An 18,822-nucleotide genomic window follows, 5' to 3' on the forward strand; every position below is an offset into this window, starting at 1 on the left:
GGGGTAGCATAACACAGCGTAATTAAGGGAAGGGGGCAGCATGGCACAGAGTGGTGAATGGGAAAAAGCAGCATGGAGGGCGCAGAGTGATCATAAGGGGGCACAGCGTGGTTGTGATAAAGGGCACATGTGATTGGCATGAAGGGGCACAGTGTGATCATAAGGAGGCACAACATGGTGATGATGAAGGGGCAGAGTAATGTGCGTGTGATGGCACAGGGGGCTTGTGGTAATGTGTGTGTGTGTGTGTGTGTGTGAGTGATGGCACAGGGGGCTTGTGGTAATGTGTGTGTGATGACACAGGGGGCTTGTCGTAGTGTGTGTGTGTGTGATGGCACAGGGGCTTGTGGTAGTTTGTGTGTGTATGTGATGGCAAAGGGGGCTTGTGGTAGTGTGTGTGCAGTGCCGGATTAAGGGAATGGAGGCCCCTGGGCTAAGGGGGCCTCCATTCCCCCGTGAGGGCCCCCCCCCCCGTGATCCGAGCTGAACGCCCACCCCTGCACTTACCCCCTTCCTTGGCGCGCTGTATGCTCTTTACTGAGGAGGTCTCGTGAGAGTGAGACTCACGAGATCTCCTCAGTAAGGAGACTACAGCGCGCCGGAGAAGGACCGCGGAGAAACTGCTCAGCAGCACTGATCGCGCCGGGGGCGCCCCCGCCCCCGACCGATCAATACTGCTGCTGAGCACCTTCAAGGGCCCCCTGGATGCCATAGGCCCCTTGGCTGTAGCCCAGTTAGCCCTATGGTTAATCCGGCCCTGTCCGTGTGTGTGATGGCACAGGGGACTTGTGGCAATGTAGTGTGTGTGAGGTAGGTGGTGGCCAATTAATGGGTGCTATTTTGTTTGTGGGGTGATTGTGGTGCAATTTAATAGTGTGGACTATTAATTTGAATGTGGGGGTGAGTTTATGGAAGATAAAGTCTCTTAAATGTGACTATGAATTATTTAATGGCAGTGATGGTTGTGGGATATTTATGAAATGTAAATATTGTTACTTTATTGCTGGGGCTGTTTGATGGGAGGGAAATTTATTTATTAAATTGGAATACTTATATTTTAATGTTGGGGCTGGAGGAAGGCCTAAGTATTAATCGTGGGTGCTATTGATTTAACGCCGGCTGGTTGGAAGTTTCTAAATGTGCCCATTTTTTATTCAAATAGGGCCCTCAACATTCCAGGATCCACTAAAGAAACCTGCAGCCACAGGGAGTGAAAGTGACAAGAACAGGTAGGAGAGAGCAGGATAGTCTGTGAAATGTTGTGATTTTAGTGGGACAATCCCGATTTTTGGTGACTATTCTGCCCAATGTAAGGGGCAGGCCAAGACTGTGAACTCTTTATGTACACACTGCATTCTTTTTATACTACACTATGGTGCTAGTTATCCTGAAAGTCAGGATTACTGGGACATATGTCACGCTTCGGCGAGCGGGCACTGCACCCTTGTGCCAATGGTGTACACAACAATGCAGGTTTTTTTTCTGTAGGAGGACGGCCTATCGCTTTTCATCTGCAAGCCATGCCCCAATGATGCATAGCCACACACACTTTTGCGGCGTCACAAATTTTTTTGCCATGCTCAACTATAAAGGGGGCCCCATGAAGTTGAATTCCTCTTGGCAGCTCTGGTGGCTGTGCTGTATAAATGTTTCAAATTTAAATCTATTAATGTGTAGTACATATGGTCTTATGGAGAGGCCACATAGAATCTAGGGCAGGCAAATGTCTTAATTTTGTATAATAATATTAATCATTTTAAAATTGTAATTTTATACAAATTTAACCATGCTGTCAAATAGGATAGAACTATTTTCATGTGTTTATGGTATATAAATGGAATGCAGCGTGGTCTGTCTTCTTGATCTCTAGCAGAAAAATACTATACATAATAGAATCTTGGATGTTAGTATGTTGAAACTGTGAATTCTAGTTCCAGCAGGAAAAATAATCTATTACTTCCTCTGAAGCATAAAGACTGTACATGTGAAAGTAAATATGATTAGCCATGTTACATTATTGACATAAAACAGAAGTTGTAAAATAAAATGGGATTCAAGTCTAAAGGCATATTCATTCCATTTATGTTCCATTTATGCTTAAACTAAAGATAATAGTGCTGTTTTCAACATCAAGACGATCAATACCTTAATTACATAAAGTATCTCAGTGGCAAATGGGTGACAGTTCCATATTTATTTCACATGAGTGTTCAACAAGTATATGACCTTTCCAGGTCACTGCATGCTGTTTAAGCTATCTTGCCTGACCGAATGGGAATAGGAAAAAAATGTAAAAAAATACCTCATCGGTTCGTTCCAGCGCTCAGCCAGTCATAGATAAGACACCACTCCTAATTGTATGCCCAGTTATTAACTAACCAGTCTCACAGGACCTTAATTGATTTTGTGTTCCCTTGAAATGAGCCCTCCATTCCATGTGTTTTTTCTTTCCCATATGAATTATCCATCTTTCCGTTGGATTATGTAGGACGAAGTCAGAATGATGATTTTACGGAGGTATTTATTTTGATGGCGTGTGTTTTTTTTTTTTATGGTGGCAACAAATCATTTTATTTTATGGGGCAGTTCATTATTTATATGGCTGTAATTGACTGCAAACGATTTGCAACAAAGTATTAAAAAGTGAAAGTTTGATGTAGGATTGTTTAGTTTGTCCCATTACTTCTGGTCCCTTAAAAAGTGTGAGGCACATATAGAAACCGTTGTGCTTCCTATACTGTTCACCTGATTTGGATGTAAATACCCTCAAATTAAAGTCTGCAGTTAAAGCACATCTTGTTAGTTTAATTTCAAATCCATTGTGGTGGTGTATAGAGACCAAAATATGAGAATTGTGTCGATGTCCCAATATTTATGGACTTGACTGTATATATTTAGGACATTTTGCCCTCCCTCCAAACAGCTCCTGCAATAAATTAATAGCATTTAAGTTTAATAAATGTTACCATTTCCCACATCCATCCCTGGCATTAATAATTTATATTCACATTTAATAAACACCCTTCCTCCCCAAACTCAGCCCCACATTCAATCAAAAGCCCCAAACTGCCCAGTCTTAAATTAAAGGTCCCATCACTCCTTCTTAAATTGAGGTGCTGCACCAATAAATTAGATTGCCCCACCATCAGCAGTCTTAATCGTACATGGGCCCCCCTCTGCCCAGCAGCTTTGATCCCACATGCCCCCCCCCCCTGCCCAGCAGCTTTAATTCCCACATGCCCCCCCTGTGCTCAGCAGTCTTAATCGTACATGGGCCCCCCTCTGCCCAGCAGCTTTAATCCCACATGGCCCCCCCCCCCCGCTCAGCAGCTTTAAATCCCACATGGCCCCCCTCTGCCCAGCAGGTTTAATAACACGCCCCCCCCCTCTGCCTAGCAGCTTTAACCATACATGCCCCCCTCTGCCCAACAACTTTAATCATCCCGGGAATTGCAGTTGTGGATTGGCCCATTTAGCCATCGGCCCTTCTGGCATTTGCTAGAAGTGCCAAATGGCCAGTCCGTCCCTGACAGGGATTCATATTGCCACTTAGTCCATTTGTATTGGACCATTTGTATTCTACCAGCAATTTAAATTATTTTTTTAAGCTGGTGCAGCACCAAATCTGCTCTCATCCCCAGCAGATGTATAGAGAATGAACATTTTAAAAAGATAGTCGAAGAGAAATGTAAAGATACAAAGAAAATGAAGACTACCATCCTTCAATTGACCACCTTTTAGTGGCTTTTTAAAAAGTATAGGTCTAGTTGCAGGCGTGTCACAGCATCCAAACACAAGCTTTCCTCACTGGCATTCTTGCTGCTTCAGCCATAGGAGCTCAAGGGAAGCTAGCTGGCAATGACAAGAGCGGTAAGTCTGAAATTGTAGATCAATCCAGCTCTTAATGGTTAATCAGAGGAAAGCATACAGATGCAGTGCAATTTAGAAATACATGTGAGGACCATACATACATGCTAGTATACGTCATAGTAGCTCAGTCATTTAACAAGAGTAAATAGTCTGCTGAGGATTGTCCATTCAAAGTGATGCCTACTGGTAGTTACTGGTTACTGGACTACATAGCAATTATTAGTAAACATATTCCTGGACAGCTTCTGAATGTTTGAAACCTCTCTTGCCATTTGTGTATCAGTTATTTGCATTACTTTCTAGATTTGCAAATTAAATATATATTACAAAACATATGCAAAAATGTGAACATGATAGACCTGTAGTTATTTTATATTTGAAATTTCTTGTACTATACAATCGTACAGATGTGTAATGGATTCTAAATGATAACAGTGTGTACAGGAAAGTTTTAATTATTTCCTGACAATACTTTCCTGGCTTGAAGTATTCTACTTTATGTTACAGAGATTTATTTGTCAGCGCTTATTAACATTTTAGTTAAGCCCTACAGCTCTCTTAATAACACTAGTGCTGTAAATGTACATAGTGACATATTGACAGATCAAATAAATAATGTATACATACAAATGGTTTTTGTACTGCTATCCAAAGATAAATATATAACCCATGAACATTAGACACTGACAACTGTAGCCTTCTCATCTGTGGTATAGGTTACAATAAGTGGTGAATTTATTCAAAATTCTTCAAAGTATCATGGGAACCCATTGGCTTTGAGACGCTGAAGAGAGCTTGCTTTATTATTTAATATAACTCAGATTAATTAATTTGGGAAATGAGTATGAGAAATGAGTGGATCAATGTGTTCGGGGTTAAATGTATGTTATTGTAGTGTAGGTATGAGCAGGGTTTCCCCACTCTGGTTGCCAGGTAACCACAACAGGGCACAGTTTGAGAATGACCTTATTCTCAGATGAATAAATTAATTTAATGGGTCAGTAATTATCTGAGAGTGTAATCCTCAATACATTAACGATAGCTGAGAATTCCTGGGTTAGAGGCTCGGGATTGTAATGAAGCTAACATACCTTCTAAACTTCCAACATGAAAATTGGGATAAATTAGATCATTCCCCTTTTGTCACCCAAACCAAACCAACCTCATGTCACTTTCCATTTTTCGTTTTACTTTACATTACTCACAGCAGAGTGTGGGGATGGGCAGACTGGGCAACTGCCATTGGTGCAAGCGATACGGCAGGGCATATCAGCACTTAAGAAAGGTAATTTCCAAAAGTTCAAAACGTGCACACTATTTGCTATTTGCTCATACATTTGCGCAGATGCAACCATTTTTACAGGGAAGTATGTGGCTTTGCATACCAGAATACAGGGTCTGCATGGAAGCAAATTTTGTATCTTCAAATGGAATTTGTTAGGTGAATCGTGGTGTTCCTTCTTGACTGTGGGTTAGGTGCAGGAATGTGCCTAATTCTGTACTAGTATTGCTTTTTATGACAAAGTTATTTAAATGAGATTTAAAGGGTGGAGAAGTGATCTCATTTTCCAGATTCAGGAACGATATTTGGACTTTGGGATTTGTTGATCAACAGGCTAAAACAGCATATCCGGATGTTAATGTTAATTAAGTTAGTGTTCTGTTAGTTTTCTCCACTCCCATCTTTTGTTCTGTCTGGTATGAATAATGTGAAAAGGAGGTGTGGTTGGTGTAGGACTGGAAGCTCTTGTGGCCAAATTCCACTGGCAAAACATGCAAAATATGCCATCTATTATAAACATCTATACATATACAATATTGGATGGTATAATTGTATTTGTAATCTGTAAGAATAACATTGTGTAGTTTTATTTTTAAAAGTTAAAGTCACTATCTCTGTAGCATTATATATACACTATATGGACAAAAGTATTCGGATGCTTGACAGTTACACCAATAGGGACTGTAATGACATTGTGTTCAAATACATATACTTTAATATGGAGTTGGTCCCTCTTTTGCAGCGATAACAGCTTCCACTCTTCTTGAAAGGATTTCCACAAGGTGTTGGAGTGTGTCGGTAGTAATTTTTGCCCATTCATTCTATAGAGCATTTATGAGGTCAGGCACTGTTGGACGAGAAGGCCTGGCTCCCAATCTCCATTCCAGTTCATCCATCCATTGATGGGCTTGAGGTCAGGGCTCTGTGTGGGCCAGTCAAGTTCTACCATTCTGAACTCATCAAACCATGTCTTTGTAGTCATTGCTTTGTACACTGGGGCACAGTCATGTTGGAATAGAAAAGGGCCTTCCCCAAACTGTTGCCACAAAGTTGGAAGCATAGCATTGTCCAAATGCCTTGATATGCTGAAGCATTAAGATTGCCCTTCACTGGAGATAATGGGCCTAGCCCAAACCCTGAAAAACAGCCCCATATCATTATTCCTCCTCCAATAAATTTCACAGTTGACATAATGTAGTCAGGCAGGTAATGTGCTCCCGGTATCTACCAAACCCAGACTCGCCGATCGGACTGTCAAACAGAGAAGTGTGGCTTGTCACTCCACAGAACACGTTTCCACTGCTTCACAGTCCAGTGTCGGTGTGCTTTACACCTCTCCATCCAACGCTCAGCATTGGTCTTGGTGATGTGAGGCTTGCATGAAGTTGCTCAGCCATGGAAACTCATTCCACTAAGCTCCTGCCACACAGTTTTTGTGCTTACATTAATGCCAGTGGAAGTTCAGAACCCTTCAGCTTTGGAATCAGCAGAGTGTTGGAGACTTTTGCACACCATGCTTCTTAGCATCCCGCTCTGTGATTTTACATGGTTTTCCACTGAGTTGTTGTTGTTCCTAAATGCTTACACTTTCTAATAATATCACTTAGAGTTGACCAGGAAATATCCAGCAGGGATGAAATTTAACGAACCGTCTTATTGCACAGGTGGTATATTACTACAGTACCAAGCTTAAAGTCAGAACGACCCATTTTGTATCACAAATGTTTGCAAAAGGAGACTGCATAGCTAGGTGCTTGATTTTTTACATCTTTGGCAACGGGTCTGATTGAAACACCTCAATTTAATAATTAACAGGTGCAGCCAAATACATTTGTCCATATAGTGTATTTATATATTTTGGGGAGAAAATCTATATATGTTTTTTAAATGTGACATACTGCTTTGCATAGATAGGTTCAGTGAACACAATCATAAAACTGAGAAAAACAGTTTTTTTTCATAACCTTGCAGATATCATTCTCTGTACAAAACTGTAAAACACAGTAGTATATTTTGACTGTCACTTTAAATAGTTGTATGTATGTTTTAGGTAGTGCTACAATGATTTTTATTAGCCAGGCAATAAAGAAAAGTTCAAACAAGTGTTCTTTTCTGTTTTCTGATGACTTGTCTCAGTATAATTTCCTTTTCAAGCAAACAAAAAGCATTTGCAATACTTTATTAGCAGTTCAACTTTTTAACACCATCAGAAACCAATCAATGATCAGTGAAATCTGGTGCCTCCTGTTTCCAACATCAGAACTGTTTTGATTTAAATATCTAGCAGTTCATGTTGACTATGCAAATTTATGATCACATATACTAACAGAGCCTACTTGTGTTACAATCCTGCTCTAATGCGTTAAAGAGTTAACACACAGCCTTACGTTTTCAGGAAGTTGAACTTTAGTGCTTTGCATCCAGTTCATAGATTTATATTTGCATATTCAACAATTCTATCTTGGTGATGTCTGGATGTAGATAAATGTATGCAATGTATTCCTTAGAAGTATTACACAGTATAAGTCTTGCTGCTCCAGTACATAGTTTCCTCTCCTAGAGAAGAGTAGCATGGAACAGCAGAAAAAGCCATCTAAAGGTATGGACACTTTTACTACTATCGATCGTATTCTTGTCAATCTCAAAAGTGCATTATTGTAAAGTCAGTATGTAAATATTTATTTGGTTAGTAAAATCTGCAGAGGTTTTCTTGCTCTCAAGTATGAAGGTCTTCAGCATACCTCCCAAAATTTAGCCTTGCAGAATCGGGACAAAATAAGCCCCACACTTGATCCACCCAACCAGGCCCTGATACACCACTTTGGGGTGAAACTCCACCAACTTTTATGTGAGCCCATCTCTTTGAGGTCCACAGATCGGGACTGGGCCACCAAAACCAGGGAAACCAGGGCAGTTTGGTGGTCTATCTTGCAGTGACCATGATCCTCATTTTTTATTTAATTGTAGTCACTTCTAAATGTGTGCATGGTAAAGGAGTAGATTGACAGATATTGACAGTTTTCTTTTTCTAGTACCAAGCATACTGAGTAGTGCTGTATATTTGGGGAACAGTATAGATAGCTACATACAATTTTCTCTGCCTGGGATTGCTTCAAAGAGTCTTTGAGGAACTGTTAAAGCACAAGGTGTGTTATGTTTTTATAAACTTTTGGAGTTTATTATGTTTTTGTAAATTTTGTAACAACATTGTTATAATATGCGTATATGTATATCACCATATTTGTAGATGTTTCACATTTAGTAAAAATATTTGTAAATCAATTTGTCTTGTGGTGAGTTGCAAGATGGTCATCTTTAAAGGATCAATCGTCCTAGTTTTTCTTCAATTACAAAATTGTTTACTTTTAGTATAAACTTTCTTTTTTCTTCACTTATCACCGAGTGATAAGTGAAGTGGTTAGCACTTCTGCCTGTCAGCACTGGGGTCATGAGTTCAATTCCCGACCATGGCCTTATCTGTGTGGAGTTTGTATGTTCTCCCCTTGTTTGCGTGGGTTTCCTCCGGGTGCTCCGGTTTCCTCCCATACTCCAAAAAAACATACTGGTAGGTTAATTGGCCGCTAACAAAATTGACCCTAGTCTATGTGTGTGTGTCTGTCTGTATCTGTCAGTCTGTCTGTGTGTGTGTGTGTGTGTGTGTGTTAGGGAATTTAGACAGTAAGCCCCAATGGGGCAGGGACTGATGTGAGTTCTCTGTACAGCGCTGCAGAATAAGTGGCGCTATATAAATAAATGGTGGTGGTAATAATATAAATAATAATAATAATAACAACTTAAAGGGGTTTTCCATATTAAATAGCATTGTGCTCCTCTAGTCAACAGACAGCTTTCATTTGCAGGCACTGCATCGGATCTCTCTTCTATTGGAGAGCACCTAAGATCATTGGCAGAGGTTTACACTATATGCAAGAGCAGGACTCCTGCTAAATTTAACAGTGAGAGTCCCTTCGGAGGAGGTCCTCGCAAAAGTCCTATTATGGGGAAAGAGAGGGATTTGGGGCACAATACTATTAAATGTGGAAACCCCTTTATTACTTATTGAGCTTTTAGCATATAGATATGTTAAATATTTGTGAGGTTCAATTTGTGAGGAACAGTTGGACAGATCACACAAAGAAAATAAATCATATTAATTATAATTATTATTTATTTCTTAATTTCATATTGTGCATTGTTATTCACACTTTATATATTCTTTAAGGGTTTATTGGTGAAGTCCTTATTGGATACAGATACTGGCTGCAGACCTATAGTGCGCAAAAGTCGCAGTATAATTTTTATTTCATGTTGAATTAGTATTGCAACCACTGTCCCTAAGGGGTGTGAGTTCTTATAATCTGACAGATAATAAGGTAATCACTGTGCACAAAACCTTTGAATTATTATAATCCAAAAGTCAACAAAGTAATATGGAACATCTATAGTTACTCCAACAGCAATTAAGGGGATATGAAGGGGAAGTGTCTGTCCAGGTGATATGCCATAGAAACAGGACCAGACCATAAGCATACCTCTCAACTGGCCCAATTCCTGTGTGACAGCCCAGATTTTAAGGCTCTGTCCCGCTGTCTGCCCAGTGACATGCTTGTTCCTTTGGTGGGAACGTTGAGGCATGGGAGATTTCTAATTGGCAGCCTAGTGCTTTACAGTGCTAAGCAGCCCCCGGGGGGTGGATATGCCCACTTATGATTTTGCCACACCCCCTGTCCTGCTGCCAGGGTCTGAAATACTGGGAAATATGCCTTCAGTCTACCGACCAATTATTTAAACTGCTTCCTAAACAAAGCTCCTCACTTAGCCTATATTTTTTTCTCTTTTTCTCTTTATTTTTTATTGAAGACACATGTAAACAAGTGTACAAAGACAAATTTCAACATCAAATAGTATAATTTATACTTTGTTTCTCTCAATAAAACTGTGGGAGGGGGAAAGGAAGTGAAAAGTGAGTGGTGGTGGAAGAGTAAGGGTGGGGGGGGGGCAGGTAAATAATAGAATAAATCTTCAAAATCCACTCTAATAATATGTTACTTCAAGCGCCTGTAGAACCTGGAAATGATTCTTCGGTGACACATATGCTTAGAAAGGGGTTTTTGTAATCACAGATCAGGAGTTGGTGCCCTACCAGAAAGCGGGCAGCTGCGCCTCTCCCTAAAGTACCAAGGGGCCCATATGGCATCAAATTTGGGTTGTTAATCCTTTAAGTAATATGCAATGTTCTTCATGCAGGCGATATGCCAGATAATGGCAACTTCTTTTTAGTTACCAAACAGTGTGATTTAGCAGTTAGCAGTGAGGTGTAATAGCGCTTATTAATACGCTTTAGTACAGGATTAGTAGACATGGATATGAAGGGGGGTTATAAACGTTTTGCGCATTACAGTAATGGGCTGTGCAGTCTTCTTACTGCCGTTAAGGGAGTCAGTATCAAAGTGTCCCTTTTTGGGACATATATATATAACTGCGGTTATGTATTTTTCTGGCAAGTTCATAAGTTAAAATAATCATGTCCCTTTAAATTACACTGTTTCTGAAGATATGTGATGTAAGCTCCCTGAGACATGCTTCATACAATTTACATGGTCATTGATCATGCAAATAAATACAAAATAAAATCTAGATAAGCTCCTTGGAATCTAGTGCCTGACAGCAAATTTGAGTTCATACCAGATACATTTCCATTCTGATATATGTCAAGAAGTACTTGTGACACTTCACTAAACAACTTTCTTTGCTAAGCTGCTGTTTCTAATTAATGTGCTATTTAACATGATGTCCAGACCGATTGAGGTTCTGACCTTTGTGTAAGCTTTCATTACAGCAAGCCAATAGCAGTGAAAATCCTAATTGGTTGTGCTATAACATGTATTTGTTAAACATGTAGTGAAATTCGCTACCATTATTCCTGACTGCATAGTTCAGTTCACAAAAAAGGCATTGGTTGATATTCTTAGACATGTTCCATACTAATAATATAGATATAATATAGATATTCCACTAACTAAATTGGCAAAAATAACCTTTCACCTAAAATGCCATTTTTTTTTTACCCAGATGTTCTTAGCAACCTAACATAAAAGAAAATAATCTCCTCCCCCGTTCTGTTAGCCTAGGAGAGAAAGCAGTAAGAGACATGCCCAATTGCTAATCACTTATGGACAGCACTTCCTTTCTCTCTGCTGCCAGATTCCCTTCTTCTTAACTCTTGTGTTCTGAGAGCAGGGAGCAGGAGGCAGTGGTGGAACAGAATGCTGCCCAGCTAAGTTATTCAAACGCTAGTTCAGGGGTCGCCAAACTTTTTCTAATAGTGTGCCATCTATAATCTAGCCAGGTCCATATACATATATGACAGACGTACTGTATATTACATTTATTTGTTTCTTATTTTATCATGCTAATAACATGATAATATTAATAGTAACAGGACCAACAAATGTTCATATTATGCCACATAGTCGTGCCCCCAGTTCATATTATGCCACATAGTTGTGCTGCCACTACAATTTATCTGAGTGGAAATACCTGATGTAGAATATGTTAACACTTTATACTTCAGTTGGTGCCTTTTTACAAGATGCAACGTATTACATCTAATTTAGAGACACTGACATTCACACCCCAGAAACACAACTTCCATTTTCATGTAAAAGCAGAAGAGACAGGCCCAGATTTGTGGAAACGCAAGCTAGGACCATATCTATAGTGCAGGCTGTCTCTTTTATCATAGCATAAACAATCAATCATTATTTTCAATCACAGGTACAAAATCATAATTTATGTTATACAGATTGGACTGTAGGTCAGGGCAGCTAAGTATCATAATGGTCTGAACTCTCCAAATTCAGAATAAAACCTACAACTTGACGTAAGGTTTAAATACAGACAGAAAATAAAAAGGTTATAATCAAATAAAAGGACAGCCAGGGAATTGGGAAAATCTATGATATACTCCCAACTCTGCCCACCTACAGCTTGGGAAAGGTAAGTGACATTACGTTAACTGGGCAGTCTGATCTGTATGAAAATGACACAACAGGCAAGGGCAAAAGCAACAAAATAAAATACATAATGCATCTTATGAAGGAGACAGTATCTGAGGATCTAATGAGAATGAGTAGTGATCTGAATAGGTAAAATAGGTGAGGTAGGGTATTAATTTTAGTAGCATTAATCCTGCACTGCCAAAAGGTAGGCTTTATATATCCCATACAAGGATAGATTTTTGGAGTGTAGCATATAGTGTAGCATAATTGTCATTGTATAGATTGAAGGTAAATATTTAATATGAACTTTGAAATAAAATCACCCCTAAACAAACCCTCATTTTACTTGCCTACATCAAGGGGTCTTCATCTGTAATAGTTCCAAATGACCTTTGCTTGGCAAAACAAAAAACCCAATTACACAACACTAAACTAGCTCTAACAAGTTTCCGACACAAAGCGAGCTCTTAGCCGCACTGGTTGTATTTATAACATGGGGATTTCCCATGGCTGCTTGAGTTCAAGCTGTGGGACCCGAAGGCGCCATGACATTTGTACTTTGGACACGCCCGTTTGCAACATTATCATGCCCCCTGACCCATTGCCGGGGTCAGATATTTTGGGAGGTATGCAATACTGATCTAAAATTCACATGTTTTTGCAGTGTTGCTGTTTTCCCTTCTGTAGAACAAGGAAACGCACCCTCTTCAGATTTTTATTTCTTTTGTCTTTTTAATAATCTCACTGCACAAAATAAAATCTAAATTGGGTACACTGCAATACATCACTAGTGTAGTGCGCAAATTCACTACAAATGACAAAGCGTGGGTTAATCTAATTAAGAAGGATTGCGCTGGTACCTTTACCACCTAAATCTTTGTTCTGTTATCACCATATCAGGATGGTAATGGCTGGAGATATTCAATGGAAAAAAATGTTTTATTCTTTGAATAAAGCATATGTCCAATGATCAATATATTAAAAAATATTTTACTTTTTTTTTAATACATTTTTATCTACAATTATTTTTCAGTAATTTTGTTACCTTAAGTGGAACTGAATTAACAAAGGTCCACTGCGCATGAGTGAACCGGCTAGCTGCATCATACAGATATTATTGTTTATACTATTTTCACCTAGTTCGGCCAGTCACTTCCAACAGCGCTCTCCATTGCTTAGTAAAGTTCTGTGGCTGAATTAATATCATTGTTTCACTTTCACCAAACCTTCTTGGAGACATGGCTTCAATGACCACTATATTCTAATGAGTGCCATTGTAGATGTTGCACACACCAGCCTCCTACTGGAGGAGCGGCGGCTAAAAGTGTTTAGTGCTATTTATTAATATACACAAACACTGATACAAGATTACTTTATATCTGTAATCATTTTGTTTTTATTAATGTTGATACCTTTACAAATGAGTACCTATACTATAGTAATTACACTCGTACATGTATTTTACATCACTATTTATTAACAGCTGATTGACATCGCCCCTTTTGGTATCATCTATCCTTTGTAAACAATGTCTCATTATAAATGCTTGTAAGCCATCCTTGAAAAAGGTGTCATTGGCCATCTGAACAATCATCTGTCTGTCTTTTTATAAATAAAATGTGAGTATATAGATATATATCTCCAGTCTCCTCCATATTCCACCTGTATAGTAGAAAATTGTACCTGTAATTTAAGAAGACCAAGCATTTAATGTAGGCATATATGTTTCAAAACTCCAACTAGTTATATGTTAAAACAAATGTCAGTTTGCCAGCCCTGGAATACTGCCGTCCACAGGTCAGGCCTGTATAGCAAATAGAGCATACTTACCTACTTTCTTCAGCTCCCTTCCGGGAGCCAGCCAGTGGAGGGGGGCGTGAAGGGGCGGGGTGGCCGAAATCGCGTCATTTCGGCCCCGCCCCCTGTGACGTCATGACGCAAATTGCGTCATTTGGCAGCGGGGGCGGGGCCAAACGCCGCGATTCACCGGGAATCGCGGCGTTTGGGATCTAATTCTGCCCACTTCACTAGGAAGTGGGGCACTTCCTAGTGAAGTGGGCAGAATTCGGGAGATTGCCACACTCGCCCGGGAGTCCGGGAGACTCTCACAAAATGCGGGAGTCTCCCGGACATTCCGGGAGAGTTGGCAAGTATGAAATAGAGGCCTTGGCTTATTTAGTAAAATGATGCAAACTGAAATGATGTGCATCTAAAACATAGCAACCGATTGGATATCAGCAAATTTGGCCACTCTCTAGAAACATTTGGGATACTCACAAATTTTAAGTATTTCTCCCTCCTGCATTCCTTGATGACTCTTTTTGTGGCGATTTGGGTCATCATGACCTCACCCCAGGGCCATCTTTTAAATTGGGCACGATGGGCAGCTGCCCGGGGGCCCCACGGGCAAAGGGGTCCCATAGGCACGGGTCTTAATGAGAATAAATAATCCTGCAAAAGAAAAAACCTGCAAAAAAAACCTTCAAGGGTCACTGAGCAAGTACATCTATCTATCTCTATCTCTATATATCTATATCTATATCTGTATCTTTATACACCTATATATCTATATCTATATCTAGGCCCATAATGTTGTTAAGATGACCCTGCCTCACCACCAACGTGTGATTCAGAAAACTGCCTCACTATGTTAGGGGGGGCAGAATGACGCTAATCGTGACTCCTCACCCCCTGCACTCACCACTTGGACCTCTCTCTGGGATCTCCCGGAGTGGAGGTTACAAACATCGACAAGTATGGATATAAGCCAGTGTTGGCTAACATGTGAAACTCCGGGTGTTGTGAAACTACAAGTCCCAGCATACCCTTCCAGCAATAAGCTGCTATATATTGGAAAAGCATGCTGGGACTTGTAGTTTCACAAACATCTGGAGTGTCACAGGTTAGCCAACACTGATATAAGCTCTTAGCAGCCTACTATAGTCTGACTAATGAATTGTTGTTCTGAATGAACATCTGGTTGCTATGTAGCAGCATATGTATTGCTCTTTTAATAAATAAGCCCTATTTTTTTTTTTTTTTTAAATACAATCATTATTCATATACTGTAGAATATTACAGTTGTGTAATAAAATGGCATTATTGTAGAGTCCATTAATAACAATTGATCTAATAAACAAATTAGAACGGTACTGTGTGTAGTAGATATTTAAATCTAATAAATACATCTTTATAATCCCATTGCAAGATAAAATAAATCACATCTGAATAAAGCTGCACATTAGATCAATAAGTAATGTGTCCATCCAAAATCTACTTTTGTATATTAATTATATTGTCACATAGGAGAAAATAGTAATTTTTCTTTCTGTCATCTAAGATGGAGCTTTTTGATAAACTGTAGTGAATGACCTAATTTCTATGCACAATAATATCCCAGACCTGAAATATTGGGTCTCTGATTTATCTCCTGTTATGCTGTGACATCAGCTGCTATATTGCAAGTCTGGGGACAAAGTCTGCAGACAGGGACTGTCTGCCAGGGTTAAAAGACATCAGACTACATCACAGTGCCAGTGTCTGGCATGAATGAGAGCCAAGTTTCATAAATAGTTTTTTTCTTAACTAAAAGCCTATATTTTGGCTTGGTGAGTTAAATTAAAATGTACAAGATGGTGCAGATTTATTTCATTGTTTATGGCAATGCCCTCTGGTCAGGAGTTTCTGGTTACAAGTCCGAACTATAGCATTGAGAGGTTTTGTTTAATTATATCCCCTTCACCCCAGGATGGGCTATATTCTGTATTATTCCCAGAAATCAGAAAATTACTTCCTAGTGTAGTTTAAAGGAAATAGCAAGGGATCTGCCTATTATCCTATTAGCTCTTTTATTCAGGGAATCATGAACATGCGTTGAAGCCTGTTGTCTGCCTCCAGCCGTGGGAGATATGGAAGTGCTAATGAGTTAGTTGAGGAATGCTATTTATTTTATGAGCACATTGATACCCATATTAAGCTGTTTATTAGTCTCAATGAATATCTGATTCAATTGTATCATTAATTATCAGTCTTCTACAAAGGTTTTATTTAAACGTTTTGGATAACTTCCAATGTTTAAGCTGATATATTTATCTCCTTTGCAACATTGTAAAACTTGTGATTGATGCCATGATTATTGCATGTATAAAATGCTTCTAATAAAAATATTGTTTAAAAAAGAAATAATTAAAATGTTCAAGTTTGCTCAGTAAGGCCGCAACTGGAGAACTGGTAAGGAATGGATGCTCTGGAGGAGAATTCAGGAGGGAATTCAATTGGCCGTGATGTTCCGGTACTTTGGTTCCGCAACATCGCTGATTTCTCTTCACACCCCTATGGGGAGTGAAGAGAAAATCTGTACTGCTGCGGTAACATGGAGTGACTCTGTGCATAATTGAATTCCCCCCTAAGGGTCATTAGTGTAACTGCAAATACTCCCCCCCCATTGCAAATCACATTTTGTAATGAAATGTGCCTACTCCTGCACAAACCTGCCCATTAATATGTGTAATGTGACAAGATTAAAATAGTGTACAAAATGTTGAATGCTCCTTCTGAACAAAGAAGCTGGTTGACCGCTGTATTCTTTCCTGAATGTCCGTTATTATTTATTTATCATTATTGTTTATATAGTAGCAATCATATTACGCAGCGGTGTACAGATTGTATGTAGTCATTAACAATAACCTATGCCCCATTGGAGCTTAACGATAAAAACTTTTTTTTTTATAATTGAAGCCCGAGGTACGGTGCCCCAAATCTCCCAGTGCAGTGCTAAAAGCCTGTGCTGGGGGCTTGGGCTTTTGGACCGTTCCCTAAAGGGAAAGGGCCATGTTCCACCCCATCCTACAGTCTAAATTATTTACCACACACAGACTAGGTTCCATATTGTCTTAAGTCAATTAACCTACTGGTATCATTTTGGACTGTGAGAGAAAATAGTAGCACCTGGAGGAAACCCATGTAAACATAGGGATAACATACAAACTCCATACAGATATAGCCATGGTCGAAATGACCCCAGCGCTGGGAGGCAGCAATGCTAGCCATTGGGCAGCTGTGGGGAACATTAGCATGAATTTGCAGCCATATGCAAATACAAGATCATGTGTTGTAGGGTGAGATATTTAGATAAGGTTCAAAAGGTGAAGAGTTTAGATGAGTGTTCATGGTTTTGCAGGCAACCACAGATCCCCCCCCCCTGCAAAACTACAATTCTTTTGCATATAGATATAAGTAACCCATTTAAATGTCCAAATGCTATATTGAATTAAACACAGCCCCAATGCTACCTTATTCTTATTACTTATTTAAGCCTTTTCCCCTAAAAGATGAAGACTGCAGCTGCAGGTTAGAACTTCAGGGAGCCAGGCAGCATCTGCTGTGTCGGTGCTGGGATCTCCAACGCCCCATTCTCTGTCCGCGGTTGGTGAATGAGCCTTGAAGCCCCTTTGGCAAGTGTAAAAAAAACAAAAAGAATTAAAAATAAAGTTATAACACAGAAACCCATAAACACCATTGTAAAGAAACAAAAAAATATGTGGTCTCCTGAGGTTTATGTCAATGTGGTAATCATGGTCTCTGACTGATTGTGGCTATGACTATTAGGAGAAGAACCCATTTGGAAAAATAAAAGGAAAATAACTCCATAAAGTTAACAACTTTAACTTTAACAACTCTATGCAGCCTCGGAATCCAGGTTGTTCTAGTCATATAATATAGTAGGCTTAAATGGTAAATACATCAGTCTGGGAAAGATGCTTTGTAATATTTGATCACCTTGTATGTTAGGCGATACTAATGTAAAAGTAATTTTTATCAGTTATTTTTTATGATAAGGTCTCAATGGGTGTCAATAAATCTATTTTAATTTTTGTATATTATGTAATGAATTGAAGACAAAGTATTAAACAAACCTCAGGAAGCAATCTGTCAGTGCTAATGACTCTTTTTGAACAGTGCTTTGACTAGTCACTGGAACAATACATGACAGCAGAAATAAATCTATCATGCTCTGCTATGTGCTTGATTTCTAGAATGATGATAGTATATTCTATGTGTGTACTTTGATTTAATGCTATTCATTGCAAAGTGTCACTTGGTAATATAAGGAACAGCTTAATGCTCAGAGCATTTGCGATGTTCATACCGCACCTTTTGGCTACTCGGCCCCGTAATTGCCTTCTAAACAAACTAAAGATATTGTGGGATGCAGAGTAACTTTATTTCTGATGTTTTTTTGACAGTGTCAATCAGCTAAGCTTATGCATTCCTACTTTACATTAAACAAACATATAAATAAATTGGCCTCCTGACTGCCACCTCAGTATTGCCATTGATTCAAATACAACACGGTTACCACCATGTGAGTTTCACTGTGTAAGATCCACCCGTACTCATCAGTCTTTATTCTTTATTTCCCAAAAATTCTCACTGAAGCTGTATCCAACTCTATCATATAAGGAAAGGATTATGTCAAAATCTGCCTCTGCTTCCTGTGCAGCATTGCATAAGCATGCTGCTTTGCATCGGCAGCTCTTGCCTCTGGGACTATATTGGACTTTAGACTATTGAATGTATCCTGCAGTACCTCTAATCCACCAGAGGTGCTGCTATTGTGCCTTGCCTTGTCTTCTCACTACCATTAGCTGCACTAAGCTAATCATTCGC

The 18,822-nt window shown here is 39.4% G+C and overlaps 1 protein-coding gene across 1 annotated transcript in view; it reads left to right on the top strand.

Moving 5' to 3' along the window:
- Window positions 1-18,822, top strand: part of FGF14 (fibroblast growth factor 14) — a 514,840-nt gene that overhangs the window by 249,914 nt on the left and 246,104 nt on the right. The gene's annotated exons all lie outside the window — the stretch shown is intronic.

Source organism: Mixophyes fleayi, chromosome 2, assembly GCF_038048845.1.
Source record: "Mixophyes fleayi isolate aMixFle1 chromosome 2, aMixFle1.hap1, whole genome shotgun sequence".
Classification (NCBI taxonomy): Eukaryota; Metazoa; Chordata; class Amphibia; order Anura; family Limnodynastidae; genus Mixophyes; species Mixophyes fleayi.